This window comes from Monodelphis domestica, chromosome 1, assembly GCF_027887165.1.
Source record: "Monodelphis domestica isolate mMonDom1 chromosome 1, mMonDom1.pri, whole genome shotgun sequence".
NCBI classification, from domain to species: Eukaryota; Metazoa; Chordata; class Mammalia; order Didelphimorphia; family Didelphidae; genus Monodelphis; species Monodelphis domestica.
The window spans coordinates 200888077-200901716 of NC_077227.1; the positions used below are offsets into that span (position 1 = coordinate 200888077).

General features: G+C 36.5%; 1 long non-coding RNA gene across 3 annotated transcripts; it reads left to right on the forward strand.

The window, feature by feature from the left end:
* Positions 1–4933: 4933 nt before the first annotated feature.
* On the forward strand, positions 4934–13165 carry LOC103100609 (uncharacterized). 3 transcript variants are annotated; one of them, XR_008918298.1, is made up of 4 exons: positions 4934–6185; positions 10237–10320; positions 11551–11632; positions 12838–13165. It is a non-coding gene; the product is annotated as an uncharacterized LOC103100609 (long non-coding RNA). The 3 variants fall into 3 exon arrangements; XR_008918297.1 differs by lacking the exon at positions 11551–11632; XR_008918296.1 differs by lacking the exons at positions 10237–10320; positions 11551–11632.
* Positions 13166–13640: the final 475 nt, after the last annotated feature.

Genomic DNA, 13640 nt, shown 5'->3' on the forward strand with positions numbered 1-13640 from the left:
CCTGACAATCAGGAATGCAGAACATCTCCTTTTGAAAAGGGACAACCTTATGATAGGAAACATCAGTGGGAAGTATGATATAAATAAAGTGCTTTGCAAATATCAAAGTACAATATAAATGTCCTTTCTTATTACGTATGTATTCTCATAAAATGCTTATGTGATGCCCATTGGTATTGACCCTACTATTGCATTCCAGAAATTGTGGCTAAAGATTGATTCCTTGTTTTCCATCTTGTCACCTACCTCATTATATAACCTTAACGCAACCTAATCAAGAATTGCCAAAATTCTATACCCATAGTTATTGACCTTGAAAATGGTGCCCAAAATTTAAACTCACATTATTACTTCCTGGGCCACCGGTTAGCAAGGCTATCAAAGTAGGGCTAGAACCCTCTGGGAGATATTGTCTTACAGAATCAGGACATGGTGCCAAATAGAGATTGGCTTTCCCTAAAGCCAAAACACATTCTTTTCCCTATAATCCCCTTAGCAATGAGGAAAAAAAAAAGATATTAGCTTTTTTTTCAGCTAATTTGAAACCACTTCTTCAATGGTCTCCCTGAGTGAGTTCCCTTCAGAGTGAAAGCAAACAGGCTTGGAAAAGAAGTGTATTAATTAGTACTTCAATTTAGCTTCTCTAAAAATCCTGTGTGACATTAAAAAAAATGCTCACACCCTTTTCAACTTGGAAAATCTGTGTCCTCACTTCCTCCCTAAATACCACCAGTTTCCAGCACATCAGAGGGAGGAAAGAAAGAGGCAATTCTCCTTGTGCTGCTGAGAATCATCCAAACACTCTTGTCTAGACTCTCCTTGGTAAGGGGTCATGGTTATGGGGGGAGGGGAGGGAGTACAAAGCTCCTACCTTCCAGGAATACCGAATGCCTCCTTTCGAAAAGGGGTGATGTTATGATAGGAAACATTAGTGGGCAGTCAAACCTGAGAATCAAATCACAGCTTTTCATTCCCCCCAGACAAAAGATCCAAGTTTTTTTTTTTGTTTGTTTATTTTTTTCTCCATATGGGGACACAGAGTCATAGCAAGTTCTGTATATTAAACCCTAGAGAGATAGAGAATGGAAGAACAAATAGAAATCTTGAAGTCAGGATGACATGATTCCAAGTCCTACTTAGAACATACAAGGGCAAATCATTTACCTTTCCAGTCCTCAAGAAAACTCTCCAAGAATATAAGGTATAGAGGGGTTGCTGATCTGTAAAAGTGGATGGAGTTTCCACAAGAGTGTCTCCTTACGCTGAGGAAATTACATGTGTGAACCAAATCATTTTAATTATAACCACACTAAGGGTTTATTTCATCCTACCTGTGTATTATTGAGATCTCCATATATGTGATATGGAAGAGGTTTTTTCTAAGAGCTTCAGAACTACCATACTCTTTGATGGTAGAGATCATGATTTTGGAGAAAAACAAATGGAGAGAGATGAGTCTTCCTGACTCCAGGCCCACCACTCCATCCATTAAACCGCCTAGATACCCTAATAATGATAATGATAATGTTTACATAGTGCTTTACAGATTTTATCTCATTTAATTTTTATCACATTTTATCTTCCCAGCAACCTTATTATTATAATTATCCCATTTTTATGGGTGGGACAACTGAGGTTTTAGAAAGGTTAAGTGCCCATTGTCTTACAATCAGCAGATGGATGACAAAATGTTTTTGACTCCAAGTTCACCAATCTATACATTGTGTGAATTTGCTATCCTACAGGAAGAAGATGAAAACTAAGGTCTGGAATAATAGACGAACTGAAAAACCTAGCCATTGAGAAGTGAAAGCATGAAGCATGACAGGAAATCAAATCTTTAAATCATTTTAAGTCAAACCAGAATCATAGATTTATAACTGGAAGAGACCTTTTTGGTTTTCTATTCCAATAACCCCATTTTAAAGATAAGAAAAGTGAGGCTCAGAATGGTCAACTAACTTTCTCCAAAGTTACCCAGTTATTAAGTGGTAAAATCTAGGCAGAATCTAATTCCTCTGAATCAGTTCAACACCACTGTACCATCCACTAAAATGTTACAGTTAATGTATTTTCATGGAGTTACTTCAAATTTCTTCTTGGCAGACATCTCAAAGAAAAAAGACACTTGCAGTGGGCAGTAAACAATTCCATTAGGACAAAAATCAAGCTTTTTATTCCAGGGCAAATAGGGGCAATTGTATCTCTCTCCAAGACAAGGAAAGTCTTACAAAGGCTGTTAGGTGGATGTAATTAGATTGTTAGACCTTGAGTCAGGAAAATCTAAGTTCAAATTTAGCCCTGGACCCTTATTAGCTGAGCTATATGCCTGAGCAAGTTACTTAATTTCTGCATGCTACAGTTCCTCTATATGGGGATAATAATATACCTATCTCCAAGGGCTGTTCAAAAGATAAAATAAAATAATATTTGTAGCTATTGTTGCTCAGTCATGAAAACTCTTTATGATCCCAAGGACCATAGCTATCCATGGGATTTTCTTGGCAAGGATACTGGAGTGGCTTACCATTTTCTTCTCTAGTGAATCTTTTTCTATAAATATCTGTAAATTATTTGTTAAACCATAAAATTCCATATAAATGCTATTGTTGTTGTTGTTGCAAACTTTCTTGCTATCCAAGACAGGTCCCTAGACCAGATTTAACTTCATGTATTGGCTACAAATGGTCTTATTTCAATTTCTGGAGATCTGAGCTTTAACAGCTGGAGAAATGGGCAACTGGATGCTAGTGGAGTCACTTTTTCTCTGAGAATTAATAACTAAATTACTCATATTTAGCCATTGCAAAGGTGCTGGTATGAACAGATGGAGGCTGAGGATTTAACAAAATGTCAACAGCCTTTTAAAAAAAATACCCTAGTTCATCTTTCCCTAAGGACATGAGAAATGAAAATTAAGTCTTGGCAGCTCTGAGGCATTTTCTATAACTAGACACATATAACTATCCTGGAATGGAATGGAGATTTAATCCAAGTGCCTTCTATGTTCTCTCTAGTTCTCAACATATGATCTCTAGAGTTTTTGTTCAGCAGTTCATTAGAAGCAACAGGAACAGTGTCCCAACACACAGCTAGCCTGGAGTTACCTCTGGGGTTAATAAGGTAAAGCATCTTGACCCTAATGATAATGAAGAATTGTAATCAGAAATGTTGATTGAGAATTATCATTAGTTTTCTGATTCACATTACTGTAAAAATAAAAATTAAGTGCCTTGGCATCTTCAATGTCTGACCAAGCTCTAGACATGCCACAGTGCCTACTTCAGTGGCTGTTGGAGCAAATCATTCTCAGCTACCCATTCTGCCAGGGAAAGTCCTCACATGCTTGGAGTAGACAGCTTCACTGATCGATTTGCCAATGATCTCCAACCTGGTTTAGACCACTCGCTGAGATGATTTTATCACTATTCATGCCAGAGCTTCTGCAGGTATAAATGGGAGTTGGGTGACGGGTAGACACCAAAAGTAGATGTGTAGTCCTGAAAAAGTCTCAACTAGCCCTCACATCAGAGGTGTTCATCCTCCCAGAGCACCCCCTACACCTCACTAATATATAGATGCATGTAGATGGAGAGGAGAAAGCTAGATGGCTCAGGAGATAGAATATTGTGCCTATAGTCAGGAAGATGCAAGTTTGAATCTGACCTCAGACACTTACTAGCTATACTAGCTATGTGACCCTGAGCAAATCATTTAATCCTATTTGCTTTAATCTGCTAGAGAGGGAAATGACAAACCACTCCAGTATCCAGTATCCAGTATCCAAGAAAATCCCATAGACAGTATCAGCATGGTGTGATGAAGATTTGGACACACCTAAATAAGTGAATAACAACAAGGAGATGGAGATGGGTATGGCACCAGTTTCTGTCCTAGACCCTCATCTCTTCTTTCTCTATATGACTTCACTTGATGATCTCATCAATCATTGTGAAGGAGAAGATGATGGTCAACAGGGTCAAAGATTGTTGATAGGTAAAGGAGAATAAGGACTGAGAAAAGGTCATTGGATTTGGCAATTAAGAGATCATTAGACTTTGGAGAGGACAGCTTTGGTGGAATGAAACAGTCATAAGCCAGATTATAAGGAGTTAAGAAGAGAGGGAATTGAGAGAAAAGTGGAGGCACCTATTATAAACAGACTTTGTAAGGGATTTAGCTATAGCAAATGGACAGAAGAGATTTAGGATGATAACTTTTAGGAAAGATCAAGTAGACATTTCTTGGAGTATAAAGCATGGGCATAATTGTAGGTGATAGTGAAGGAATAATATATGATAGAGATAACAAGAGAATGTGACCTTTATAAACTTTAATCTTCAAATGGACTTTTGATCTCATCAAAATGAATCTGTGCCACTTGTCTAAGACCTCCCATACATTTGCCTTTGTAATTTCTGGAGGGCAGCTAGGTGCCTGAGCAGATAAAGTACAGGGCCTTGAGTCAGGAAGGCTCTGCTTTGTGAGTTCAAATCTGTATTCTGACATTTCCTGTGTGACCCTGATCAAGTCACTTAATCCTGTTTGCCTTAATTTCCTGTAAATGAGCTAGAGAAGGAAATAGAAAACCACTCTAATTTCTACCAAGAAAATTCCAAAATTCCAAATGGGGTCCTAAATATTTAGACATGACTAAAAGGACTCGACAATAACAACAAAATATCTGGAGGCTATCTGGCTAACAGCTATTTACTATATGGATATGAATGATGATGGAAAGAAATATTAGCCCCATCAGTGGTCATTCCTGATCCAATATTGAGAAATTCCTAACCAAAGCCTAGAAAGGCACCAAAATTCTAAAATCCTAGATTTTTACTTTTTTATTTTTATTTTATTTTTTAATTAATTAATTAATCAATTTATTTATTTATTTGTTTTACGGTTGACCTATGGAAAGAAATAAGAGCAGAAACCTGATAAACAGAGTCCTAATGTTCAGGACAACTGGTGAAAAATGAAATCACAAGATCATTGGAACACAGCTTTGGAGCTAGCAGATACAGGGTAGGCTATCAAGTTGAATCCCTTCTCTTTCCAGATGAGAAAACTAAAACATAAAGAGGTCAAATACATAAAAAAAGTAAAATGTTACTAAATTACTAAGTGCTTTTGAAGGAATTTGAAGGAAACATTTGGACCCAGATCTTCATAACCACAATTTGTTATCAATTTCTGATGATTGATACTTTTTGTTGATTAGTCATTTCAATTGTGTCCAATTCTTTGTGACCCTATTTGTGGTTTTCTTGGCAAAGATATGGGATGCCATTTCCTTCTCCAACTCATTTTACAAATGAGAAAACTGAGGCAAACAGGGTTAGGAGATTTGTCTAGGGTCACACTGCTAGTAAGTGAATGAGACTGGATTTGAACTCAGGGAGATTAATCTTCACCTCTCTAAGCCTGGTACTCTCTCCACTGTACCACCTAGAGGCCCATTTGATCCTATACTGAATACATTTGTTCATTATTATCTGTTGACTCAATTAAAAATAAGGATTTACCAAAGAGCTTAAGAGCATGAAGCCTGAAATACTTCAGTGTTTTGACTGTGGTATAATTTCACAATCTCTAATTTCACAATGCTGCTTCCTAGAAAACTGGTGAAAAGGATAGAGTTGTAGATGTAGAGTCAGAAGACTGAGGTTCAAATTCTTCCTCTGATTCTTCCCAGCTGTGTCTGGGAGAGTCATGTAATGGCAGTGAAGACAGAATTAACTCTCTCCTGGCCTATTTTTAGCTAATTAAATCAAGAATTTAAAGCACCTCTACTTGACACTAAGTAAGAGAGTTGCAAGTCACTAACTAGAGTAAGTTCACACCTCCAAAGATCACTACCTCCCCCCTTGGGCAGTGTTAGGCAAATTGAAAGACTGCAATTTCCATAACGTGGGGGAGCAACAGGTAGTGACAGGAAGTGACATGGAAAAAAGGAGGATAAAAGAGGAAACTAGCAGGGTCTAGAGGCATTCCTTTCCTGGCTTTTGGAGAGATTAGTTCTGGAGATTCCTGCCTCGGCTTTGGAGGAGGCTGCATTGGTGGAACCCTGACTGAAGAAACCACTGGGACTTCAGGCTGAAGGTTACTAGGAAATCCAGATGGAGACAGAGTCTTGGGGAAGCCCTGCTGTGGCTGAGCTTGGCTTCTCAGGAAAAGGGCTGGTAAGCTTATTAGAATATGTCCTTTATCTACATATTTCCACTTTTACTTTTTCTACCTCTTTGTAAATAAAGCTACTAAAAGTCATTTTGACTTAAGCTATAATATTTTTAAATCAGCGACCACAATATTACTTTAGAATTCTCATATTTATCATAAAACCTAAATTTTAAATCTTATACCTCTCTACATCTCATTTTCTCATGTATAAAATGAAGGAGTTGAAGTAGATGATTTCTAAGTTCCTTTTCAGGTCTGTAATCCTATGTTTTATTTCATACTTTAACTCCTATTAAAGATCAATTGCATAAAAGCTTGTACAAATCTTTCTAAGACTTTGTAACTCCTTGAGCACCTAACAAGGTGCTTTGTATAATTAGTAAATTTTTGTTTTGACTTCCTGGACCTTTTTCCTGTGAAATGTACTTTTCTACTTCCATCTGAAGCCATGGAAAGGGAAGGGAAGAAGTTGATGAGCACCATGAAAAGGAAAGGAAAGAACACAGAAATAAAGAAGCAAAATAAATTTTAAATTATTGAGCTAGTTGAATTAGTATTAATTGAGCATAAATATTAAAGAAATAGAAAACATTTCCTACTCTCAGAAAACACTTATAGTCTTATTACTGCTTCTGTTTCTCAAGGAGATCAGGAAAAAAGAAAAGAACCTATATGTTCCAAATATTTATAGCAGCTCTCTTTGTGGAACAAAAATCAAAGGGATGCCAATTAACTGGTGCACTGTTAAACAAATTGTAGTTTATTATTGTGATGGAAAGTTATTGTGCCATAATAATTTATGAATAGGGTAATTAAAAAAAACTTGGAAAAGAACTCTATGGGATAATAAATAGCAAAATGGTAGAACCAAGAGAACATAAATAGCTAGATTTTTAATACTTGAAGAATAATTTGTGAATGTCACCTCTGGAGAATGAACTGAAAAAATGGAAACATGAAAAACATTCTCTCTCTCTCTCTCTCTCTCTCTCTCTCTCTCTCTCTCTCTCTCTCTCTCTCTCTCTCTCTCTCTCTCTCCATATATTTTTTCTGCCTCCTGTATGGTGCTTTCTATGATGTGGGGAGGGGAGGGAAAGGCTGAGACATTTGTAAATAAACTCTACTAATTAAAAAAATCTTACAGTTTCTGAGGGAGACAAGACTTGCATGCATGAAACAACTAGAAAGCAATGAGTAAGGAGAGGTAGACATTTTCTCTTTGAAGAAATACATTTCCTTTAAGGTTTGTGTGGTCATACCACTGCATTTGATACAAATTGCCACCCACTCATTCATCACCACTACCACATACAAACACATTAGGGGTCTACAGAGCCCCAAGGATAATCTCCCCATCAGAAAACAAAGTGATATCAGAGGGTTTTCAAATGAGCACCAGGAGAAATCACAAGTAAGACTCTAAAGAAAGGAAAATTATGGTTACTCCATGTAGTGCAAAGAATTGAATGAAAAAGAAGACTCAGCATCAAGGCTAGAACTACAAGAACTAAAAGACAGGGGTTTCTCTCAAGACTTACTACTGTTGTGGCAAAGGAATATAGCAAATAAACATATCATTTCCTTCATACTTAGAGTGAATAATTGAGACATTTATCCTCAATGTGGTGAAAGGAAGAAGGATTATTTGAAAGGTGGTGAAACTTCCTGGGTCCCTCTTCTGTAGTAGGGAAAGGCAAAGATTGTGGAGAAGGTCTGAGTAACTTATCAAGAGGCTTTTTGGGGCATTGATTTCTGGGGTGAAATTGAGTGTATTTTCTATTAACATACTTTCCAAAATTTCCTGTAATTCTATTTTAAGTAAAATTGTCATTTTTCACCACCATAATATGACGCCAACCTAATTAATTTAGCAGCTAGCTATGTAGAAGGGATTCAGAAAGTAGAAAACAAGAGTGGGGACTCAAAGCCTTAATTTGAGTAGATAAAAAGTGACATACATATCTTTTAGACAAAAGACCTGTTACAAAGGCATGAACACAGAAGGTTCTGTTAATTAAGTGAGTGGTGGTCAGGAAGATACTGCAGGAAAATAATTAAAAAGAGGCCACAAAAACTGAAAAAAGATCTGGTTTGGTTCATTTTAAGAGAGAGTTATCTTGTAAGACAGATGTCATTTCTGCAAAACAAGTAGAAAGCTTGAGTCTAAATACATCCAGGTGGCTAGTGAAAATAGTAAAATAATCTATGTGTCACCTCACAATTACCAGACCCTACTTCCATGACTCTGAATGGAGAAGTTTGCAAAATACTAATGGTAAGAGCAACCATTCCCCATTTGTCCTGCCTTGGATTATCACCTGTGCTTTCCTAGAGCTGAAAACACTTGATCCAGTTTTGTGGTCAATGGCAAACTATTTGGCAGACATTACATTACAGCACATTGCCTGGTTTATTGACTGGTTGACAACTTAAGGGGCTAGAAGAATGTTTTCTTCTTCAGCAAAATAAGATTTCCAATAGAACTCAGATGGACACATTTTGGGAATTGAAACCTAAGATGGTGGCATGAAGGATTAGTGACGTCCACCTGGAAGTGGTAGAATCATGGAATACAAGGGAGAAATGGAGTGTTCTGGAATGGATATATACAGAAAAGATGAACTTGTCAAAATCCATTTATGTAAGGCAAGAGCCTTCCTTTGGTGATTTAATAAAAACAAATCCTTGGCTATATGTTCTCCCTTTGAAAGATGCTCCAAATATAACTGCCTAAGATTCAGTCTTATTTTGAATAATAAAATGGGAAAGGTCATAATTTTGGTTCCTAACAGAATGCTAAATACATAACCAGAAACAAGGTGACCACCATTAGGCAGATCAAAGAAAACTTTAGATTAAGGAAATAGTTTAGCAGATTCTTCCAAGTTGCTGACCTGTAGAGAAGTGGCCTAAATTAACTTATTTCCTTTGAGGCCAAGGATATTAAAATGGAGACTGCCAGTCTAGAAGACCTTCTATAATCTAAGTTAATACTACCAGAGTCTGGATAGGTACACTTTATAACTATTGTCTCACCCTGGGTCCAAGACACTACTGTGAGGCTGAAGGCTAGTCAATAATCTAGGGGACCTCTGATACCTAGGAGAACTATGCCTGAGGAATGACTTATATACCCCTGGACAGGACCTTCTAAGGAGAAGATTTGGAAATGGAGTCAGATTAGAAAGAGAAAAATAAAATAATAATATTAATAATCATATCAATATAAATAAAGTTATTAATTAAAATAGTAATATCATAATAGTAATTAAAACAGAAGCCTAAGAAGCTGGATCACCAGATTATAGCTCTAAAACTAAAAGACTCTGAAGGTTAATCAAGAAGTACCTATTAAACATCTACTATGTACCAGGCACCATGTTAGACACTGAGACTATAAAGACATAAATGAAATAATTCCTGCACTCAGGGAACATACACTAACACTATATCAAGGAGACTAAAAATGCCCTTAAACAAAAAATATGCAAATTATGCATAAGTATACAAAAGTATAATCATAGAGGCAACAATGTGATTCAAAAGATAGAGCACTGGGACTGGAATTGGGAAGACCAGAGTTCAAATCTAGCCTCAGACATTTACTAGCTGTGAGACCTCTGGGCAAGCCACTTAACCCTGTTTGTTTTAATCCTTTGGAGAAGGTAATGGAGAACCACTCCAGTATCTTTGAGGAGAAAACCTCATGGATGGGATGGTCCATGAGATTATGATATCAGATAAAACTTAACTACTGAACAACATACAGAGGTATATTTCTGTATACCAGAGGCACAAGGCAGCTGGAGAAAGGGAGAATATAAAAAAGTTTCCTATACAAGGAATCACTTGATTTAAGTCTCCAAGCAAGTCAAGACACAGAATACATTTTTTCATTTTGGTATCCCCAGAATGAAGGAAATAACGAATTGTTTTCCCAGAGCAAGAAGCCTGGGTGGGTGGAGGGTTGGGAAGGGAACTAGTAGAAAGATTATTGTTTTTTATTTTTGTTTGTTTGAATAAAACTATTTCTTGTTTGTTTTTATTTATCAGTTCTTTCTCTGGAGGTGGACATACACAAGTTATTCTTCAAATAATATTTCTGTTGTAGTATATAATGTTCTCTTTTTAAAAACGGTAAGTTTAATTTTTTACAAATTTACACATCAATACAATTTGTTAATATTTCATTTTCTGATTTTTTATAATTCATATTCTCTCCCTCTCATCCCAACTCCTGCCCCAAGAAGATAAGTAATATGCTATAGGTTGTACATGCATTATCATATAACACATATATATAGATCATGTTATAGAAAAGACATGTATTACTTACACTAGAGAAAAATTCATGGAATAAATAAAGTAAAGAATGCCATGTTTCAATTTGCATTTGGATTCAGTCTGTTCCTTCTAAAGTGGTGGATATCCCATTTTTTGTCATGATTCATAAAATATAGTTGACCTAGATCCTTGCATAATGTTCTCTTGGTTTTGCTCATTTAACAACTCTTCATCATTTCATGGAGGAGTTTATTATTTCATTAATTTAAACTCTTTACAGTTAGCAAATGTTCAACCAAAGTAAAATGTAAGATCATTTTATATACAAATTCTAACATGTATTCATCATTTAACCCTTGTAATAACACCCAAAGAGCTCCTTATGATTTGTAGAGCACTTTTCAAATATTATCTCATTTGGTTCTCAAAAAAACTCTGTGAGATAGATAATGTCAATATCCCTAGTTTACTGATGAGTTACTAGGTCGGAGTTACACAGCAAGTAAAATTCTATGTCTAGATTCAAATTCAAGCATTTCGGACACCAGGACTATCCAATGAGCTACCTAGCCACAGCAGCATGTTGTGTGTATGTGTATGTATGTGTGTGTATGTTTATGCGCAGAAAATCCAAGCTCACTTCTTATAACTTCAGTCCTGCTACAGTTTTTGTTTATCTTGCTAGTCCTTTTTTGGACTAAATGCAACAAACCACAATCTTCACCTCCTTAGTCTTACTTCTGATGTCTCTTGGTGCCCATTTCAATACCCCCAAATATCTCCTTAGTATCTATTTGAGAGAGTAACTATCTTGAGCCAATTTTTTTATGTTTGAGAACTTAATTTGAAGGGAGTGCAGTATTACAAAATAATTACCTCATAAGAGATCATAATAGCAAATGTTTATCAATAAGTCATCAATAACACATTTTTATTAAGCAATCAATGATTATGTGTCAACCACTATGCTAGGTGCCAAGCATACAAATATCATAAATGAAACAATCTTTTGAGATATTTAGAGCTGGAAGAGATGGATATTATAGTTCATGTAGTTCAACCCTCCCAATTTTTTTTTTACAGATGAGGAAACTGAGATCCAAGCAGTTACCTGACCTGTCCAAGTGATCACACTAGCATGTGGAAGAGGCAAATTAAAACCTAGGTCCTCAGACACCTAATCTAGAATTCTTTCCCCTACATCATTTAGCAATACAGAAGATTGGGAAATATTTTAGATGCTTTGGGATAAACATTTGAATTTAGAAAGTGTAAAATTATGTCACTCTGTGTTTCTCCAATCCAATTCTCATAAAAATGCATGCTCTCATTTTTTTCTGATAATAACATCTTGGCCTCTCATTTGGATCTGAAATTCTAGATGATATTTTCCTATTGTCTTCCTTCCTTTCAACAAGTGGCTTAAAATAGATATTTCCTATGTGTTTTCCATACTGAACTTTATTCATTTAATTTAAGAATAAATGGAAGGGGCAAGAGAAAACAGAGGAGTAAAAGGGGGAGTGTTGAGGAAGGGTGAGGAAAATGTCAAACTATTATGAGCTAACAATAATACATAACATTTACTTATTACAATTCAAAGAAATGTTTTAGAGAGAGAGGAAAGGGAGGGGAAGGAGAGGAGAGGAATTGGGGATTATACATATGCATATGTCTGAATTGTGGGTGTTTTTGATCCATATTTGTGAATTCAATGTAGGGAACTCCTTGTACAGAATACTCTCTCCACTGATCATTTGTTCCATTATGATTCAGTCTCAGAAAACTAGCTTCCTAAGGTTCTTAAGAGATTGAACAATTTGCCCATGGTAATCTTCTGGATTCTAAGGCTTTTTCTCTACTCTACTTTGCTCGTGCTCCCTCCCTCCCTCCCCACCTTCTCTCTATCTCTGTCTCTGTCTGTCTGTCTGTCTCACTCTCTCTGTCTGTGTCTCCCCTCTAAAACGAGGCCCTGGACTGGCATGAAGGTAACCCTAGGTTCTGGGAGGCTTTGTCAACACAACATGAACTCTGACAATTCCTAACACGCTCAAATTTAGGTCTCCATACAGGTCTAGTGTGATTGTTATATAGAGGCAGCAAGGTAATGTAGTAGATAAGCACAGGGTACAGAGTCAGCAATACTCAGATTCAAATACAGCGTCAGTCACTTATTAGCTCTGGAATCCAGAGAATCATTTGACTTCGGTCTGCCTCAGATTCCTCATCTATAAAATAGGGCTAAGAATAGCACCTACCTCTCAGGATTATTGTGAGGACCAAAGGAGTTAATAAATATAAAGCACTTAGCACAGTTCCTGGCACGTAGTAAGTGCTATGTACATGTTGGCTGTTTGTTATTATTATTAGAGTGCAGGAGGAGCAGCCTGTGAAGACTTCTCCTGGAGGAAGGGGTAGATGAGAATCATTTGTTCCAGTGGCCATGAAGGTGGTGGAAACAGGCACTGTGGAATGCTTGGAGCATGGTTAATCATTGAAGACACCGAGGACATTCCAATGAATCCTGGGACAGCTCTAGTTTTTGTCTTGCCACTGGACTTCGATGACTGAAAGAAAGAGTGAAATCGATGATTTTGTGCACTTTTGCCTCACTTAAATCCAGTTCGCCAGTGATGACAATGATCTTCTTCAAAAACAAAGCTCAAACAAGAACAAAATAATAAAATTATTATATTAATATTGTTGTGATCTGAGGACTGTGTTTGTTAAATCCCAAGAGGTGCATTACCAGATATTTACATTTATATTTATACACAGAAATTCTAAAGGACCATTGAAAAAGAAGGATTATGGCCTTTAACCATGAAAATAATTCCAATAGTCCCTGGAGGTGTTTATAATCACAGATTTTTGAAGTAGTTTGATTATTTGTATGGAATAGAACTGATATAACCTAATTCAAATGTAACTACAAATAAACCCAATTTAAATGAATAGAACTATGCATGTAGACAGCTTATAAATAAACCCACACAGAGGATCCACACAACATGGAGGGAAATTGACCTGGCTGGGGAAGTGTCAGGAGGGGACAATTGGACAAATACAGAAGGAAAGAAATGATTTAGACGCTTTTGTTCAAACATTGGAATTTAGACATTATCTGTTTCTGTCACTTTTTCTTTGTTTCTCCCATCAGATTTCACGTGACA